This window comes from Camelina sativa, chromosome 2 (genome assembly GCF_000633955.1).
Source record: "Camelina sativa cultivar DH55 chromosome 2, Cs, whole genome shotgun sequence".
Classification (NCBI taxonomy): Eukaryota; Viridiplantae; Streptophyta; class Magnoliopsida; order Brassicales; family Brassicaceae; genus Camelina; species Camelina sativa.
Genome location: NC_025686.1, coordinates 12,689,007 through 12,695,602, shown reverse-complemented (window position 1 = coordinate 12,695,602; position 6,596 = coordinate 12,689,007).

The following is a 6,596-nucleotide window of genomic DNA, read 5'->3' as shown; positions in this document are numbered from 1 at the left end:
TGAATCGGTTTCTCAAAAATTAGGGTTAGAGTTTTTGTTTTCAAATCTGAAATTAAAGATGGAGAATTATAGATTTTAAGATGATCTTACAAAACAAAGGGTTTACAGACAATTTCACAAACTAAGGCAAAGAAGAAAGCATTACCACTCTGAAACTCGCGGTTAGGATTTGTGTTAGACAAAGTCAATTTCTACACAACGTCTGACAGAAAGAGGAGCTGTATGTGACGATGATGAAGAAAAGAGGTGATGATGATGGGTGATTGAGAGGTTTCTCGACTAATCTCACTTCGTAATCGCCTATTTTCAGAGAGAGGTAAGATCAAAACTCAAAAGTCAAAACCGAGGACAAGAAATGAGTTAGTGTCGGCAATATTTGTTTATAGGGCAACATCTTTTTACTAAGTAAAAATAAAATAAAAACATTAGTGGACTGGATCACATATTTTGTTTTATTGGATATTAGTTAAACAAAAAAATTAGTGGATCACGTGGTCCATCAAACTTTTGTTGGGCTTACTAAAAAACAATGAGAAGCAGCCCAATGCCAAAACAAATTAAAAAGAACAAAAATAGAATTTATCTAACCTAAATCGATCGTGAGAGAGAAGGGATTAATGGCCGCCACCCGCGACTTCTCCTTCTGCAAAACACACAGAGGCTAACAAGTGAAGAAGAAGATGGAGTGATGTAGAACAGAAACCGAATAACCGATCGGTTTTAGGCCACCGAACCGAACCGAATCAAAAACCGAGATCCCCTAAAAATTCTGCCGATCGGTTCGCTCCATCCTTCATCTCCGGCGCCGAAAACCGAAAAAGTCGGTTCTTTCGGTTTATTCCGAATGCCCAGGACTAATTCGAACCATGGACACATCACTCGTCTGCAAAGACTGAAACCACTGCACCATCAAAGTTATTTTGGGATTTAACTCATGAAATAATATTTATACGTTCTAATGCTAGATATAAGCCCTAAAACTAGTCCCCGATTAATCCCGTATAATCTTCGATTAATTGATTAGTCGCTAGGCCTACCTCGACCGTACGACTAGCGCCTAGCGATTTCTAAAACAGGGATTAAAATTATTGCAAATATTATTTTCAAAATTGCACATAACCTATTAAATTAATGAGCCGATGAGCCAGGCTTGTCTATACCTCGAGGTGGTTTCGGTGGATGTGTAGGCAACCAAGGATCCACCCACATGTTCGTACTGATTCCATCACCAATTAAAATTCGCAATCCTTCTGGTAGCAACTCTCTGTCTTTTAAAAATGATTTCCAAATGAAAGAAGGTTTATTCCCAAGAAGCAGCAGTAAAATTATTAGCATCTTGAAAATAAGTAGCTTTTGAAAATCGGGCAACGAGAATAGTTATAATTTTCTTATACCTATTTTTTGCATCCCTATATTAATAAAAGAGAAGTACAACTTCTACCTATACCCAAAAAATACCACAATCACGTTCACTTGAAAACAATATTATTAAGGGTAAATTAGTCTTTAAATATGTGTTGGGTCGGGTTTAATTTTTTAATTACCCGAAATTTATCAGTAGGATATTTGAGATGATATTTGGGATATTTGAAATTTTTTATTTACCCGAAATTAGAGTATTGGTCTATTGGATACTTAGTAGTCGGATTCAAACGGGTATGGTTATAACCACTAACGAGAATATAATTTAGCATTTACTATTGTTTACAAAATTGGTTTGGCGAGAAAGCTATATTTTTGGAAACAAGATTCACGAAATTTAAAATTTTAGAAATAACATGTATATAATATTTTAATTATTTAATCATACAGTATTGTTAGCGATTTGATTGATTCCATATTGGAAATCTAAGTAATTACTATCCATTAGTAATTGTAACAAAGAAATGATATGTAAGGAATTAATTACTTAATAAAAGTGATACTTTTAATACAGTTATATTTATAACAAGGAAATAAGAGATTGCTCTATGAAAATAGAAAAAACAAATTTATTGTTTTATTTTTTTAAAAAATCTCTGATATAATAAATCTAAAAAATGCATAAAAGAACATCTAACACCATTTTAATATTTAACAAAAAAAATTGAAAATTCTATATATTTAATGAAATATTCTTTGTATTTTCGGAATATTATAAATATTTTTAAAAATTTATACTTTTTAAACATGTGCAAATATTCTAATAAATTTTCTATTTAAATAGTAATAAATTCAAAATGAAAATCAAAATTAATATTTACATTCATAAAATAATGCATTGAAATTGTAAAGTGACAAATCTCCAGAATAACCGTCTTTGTGAAAAAGAGGAAGTATATTTTAGGAAAAAAAAATTAATTTTTTTTTTTTGCATTATGGACTTAAATCTGATCATTACTTAACTTTATAAACACTCCTTTTATTCACACGCCCAATTCATCTAATATTTATTTTAAAGAAAATGAATCATTTACATTTTCAAATTATCTCTTTCTTATTTTTTATTATCATAGTTGTTTATTTATATCATATTAGAATTTATTATTTGCATGTTTGTTATTTTTGAATTTTCATGTGAATAATTTTTTTTTCTCATTATGTAGTACATATTGGCATAGCTAATTTCTTTCACCTTATAATTTTTTTCACTTGTGTACAAAGCAAACTGCTTCTCTTAAAAATAATACTCTCTCCGTTTCACAAAGAGTGTTATTCTAGAGAATTTTTTTTGTTTCACAAAGAATGTCATTTTATATTTCTAATGAGTGTTTTAATGCTAAATTTTCTTTTTTACCCCTAAACCCAAAACTATTTTCATTGAAAGTAGATCATTAATTACTTATTAAATAGGGTTAAACATGTATAATTCAAACTTTTCTTAATTTGTGTGAAATATGTCAAAATGACACTCTTTGTGAAACGGAGGGAATATATGACTTTTTAATCGACTAAATAAGTTATAAATCATATTATTATTTCTCATAGTGTTGCATGTCATATTTATAAATGCACACTCATACGATAATCTATACTATTAAAAGAGAAACATTTTTAATAAGTAGACATAGATTAAGAGATTATTACATGAAATGCCACTCAAATAAGAATAAGGATATATATACTTATAGCCAAACAGTTTGATAGAACAAATATTAAATGATTTTAACACATTAACACATAAAAATCGGAAGGAATTAAAACCTATCATAAAATCTAAATAAATCAACCCCCATAATTAGAGTAGAATTAAAACAACCAATTAAAACCTAACCACATAATTAGCAACATAATCTTTAAGTCCATCGATTAGTAAAATTCAATCTTACAATATCTTCTAAAATAATAAAGATGTGTTTAATTTATAAGGGAAGTTAACATAATCTCGGAAATTAAAACCAAAATCTCGGAAAGTATCTTAGAATATGATCTTAGTTTAATTACTTGCTTAATTATGAAATATTTAAATTATACTAACTAATATACCTTTCAACCGACCCTAATTGTAGTATCATTTCAAAATGCTATAAATGATAACGAAAGAAAAAATATTTGCAAGAAACAATTAAATAATTTACTACTCCCGAAATTAACAGCATACCTTGATCAAATATTTGATTGGATTTTTGGATAGTTTCAAAAACTCCCAAAATTTTAAGAAAATTTGAATTATTGATTCACTAAAATACTGATTAAAAGATATTTAATCAAGATATGCTGTTAATTCAGCTTTTATTTTGCCTGAGAAATTAAAGTAATATGCAATTAAGTATTTATTTGTTGAGATTTTGATCCTACTAACCCTAACTATCTTCGAGCTGTATATATCTTCTTAAAGTTGCACACACTACATAAATCGTTTCATAAAAAGAATATTTTCATTGGCCACTGAGAAAATTAACTNATTAACCCTGCATAGCTTGGAATACGAGTGTGCAATGGTTTTAGAAAAGAAAACGGCAGATGATGTTGAATATGTAACCAAAGTCCATCATTAATCTCCTATATTTTATATGGGGTGAGTCTTATTTTTATTTTATTGTAGGTTCACAATTTTGTTATTTATAATTAAATATAGAATTTTGTATTTGCAGATAGTGGATGACATACATAAAAAGTGACATACATAATACCTAAACCTAAAGAGTGTAAGGATGCATCTAGGTTTTGTACATGAGTTAATTTGATCATTTATACACACATAATATAGTCATCGTATATCCTATATATTTACAAGCATTACCATTGTCTATAAACATTTAAACAATTTTCCATTTACTAAATTTTTTACAAATAGATTTACCGTCGATTAAATCTGGCTTTTCATATGATGTACCTATGTATTTTTTTTATTGTTTATGGTGTTTAGTCTTAAGATATAGAAGAGAATAGTATGTAAATGTATTGTAGATTTGTGTATCCATCAACACAACATATATCACAAGGTGTAGACATTTATGTCCCATAATGAAAATGTTTAATAATACATTTTATAAAACTAATTAGAAATTGTAAATTCACATTATCTGTTTTATTTTCATTTAATTTGTTCGTTATTTAAATTATGTCAATCAAACAAAACAAAACAAAACAATGTTTACACATTTAAGACTTAAATAGTAATATTTTATTTTAATTTTATCTATCAGAAAAATATTTCCATATACATTTCTATTTTTGAATATATAAAAATAAAAAATGTTGACAAACTATTCATGATAAATGGGACGGGTGTAATATATTCAAAATCTCCATATTATTTATTTCAAATATCATGACTAATTATAGCGGGTATAAGATACACACGTGTAATTCAAAAAATAAAAAACATTATAGTGTAAAAAAAATGGGTAACAAGTTAAAGTATAAACATTTTTGCTAGCTAGATTCAGTTCTCAAAATCTTTAATTTGAGTAAGCGTTAACTTCAGAATGGGTATGTGCCTACTTTAAGATGATTATTTTGAAAAAAAAAATTAGTATTTGAATATTTTATAGAGTTTGGGAATATCAAAAATGAAAATACGAGTAATCCGTCATAATCTTTCACCCATTTCTTTAATATATATCTTACATATTACATATCAGAAAAAATCTATACTATTAAAAGGAAAGCATTTTTAATAAGTAGACATAGGGTTAAAGATTATTTATTACATGAAATGCCATTAAAAACAGAATAAGGATATGTATAACTTAGAGCCAAACATACACAATTAATATATGAACTGTATACGATACAAGTGTATCCAAACAGACCTGTAAGCAAATTAAATACTAAGGAAGAAAGAATATTCTAACTAATTGTAATAAATTTTGAAACAAGAATTACGAATATCAAATCTAATCTCAACACATTCAACCAACCCGAGATTTCCTAGCTTAATTTCGAATTATCTGCGGAAAAAGGACCACGACATACAAAAAATCTGGAAGAAGTGAACGAAAAAATACTATCCAAATATTCTTTATAAAATATCTGACAAAAATCTAGATAAACTAATTTCTTTTTTGGTACCTATATTTAATTCTCAAATCTCACTTGAGTAACAGACTAACTGTACATGTCAACTTCGGATTGGTAGAAAAAAACTGGGTTTTTTTTTTTTTGTAAACTTTAGATAGTTTGAGAATATAAAAACGAAAAAATTATCTCAATCCCTTTAACATATAATTATCTATATTGGAACTTTTTTTTAATTGAAACACATGTTATCCATGGGCTTTGCAAAATTTAAAAGTGATGAATGCAGACATTTCTCCTATAGGTTTTTACAGAAAAATAGCAAAATTGTTATGGGCAAGCCTATCGAGTTGGATTTATTCAGATAGACAATTTAGGTCATTTGATTTGAGAAGTTTTAATATTTTAGCCCGGTTTGATAGTTCTTGAGACGGGACAAGATGGGTTTTCGGTCCCAAATAGATACATCACTTTTTTCTTACCATTTTTTCATTGTAATCTCATCATTTGTTGTCTAACCAAAAAATAAATAAATTGAATACTAAACTTATAGTATGAGATAGGGTTATGAATGTTAATAACATTCTTAAAAAAATATGTTTACATTAATAATTTCATATATATATATGTAATATATTGCAAATATAATAACAAATTTTGGTTTTGAAATCATCTCCGCACGTACGTACGGGTCCGAATCTAGTGAACTTATAATAGTACTACATAGAACCAAAGGTAGCAAGATGAATTACATATCGATTGATATTCCCTCTTGCTGTCTAATTAATTCCTCTGTTTCGTTTGTTTTTATTGTACAAAATCTTATTATAGTACCAACTACTCACTTTTATTTTTTCTACCAAAAAAACTACTCACTTTTATTTTTGTGTACTACAGTATATATAAAATTATATAAAGGGTCTCTTATATAAAAATAGTTTAACTATCTAATATATTATCCATCGCATCAATTTTAAAATATTTGTCTGCGCTGTAGCGTGCTTCCGATCCTAGTTACAAAACAAAAGCTTTATTTTTAACACTTACCAAAATTTCTAATCAACAAAAGCGATTACATAAGTAACCAATTTTGAAAACCAAGTTTTGCATAAGAATTTGTTTTTTATATTTTGTAATAAAAGCATTCAAGAATA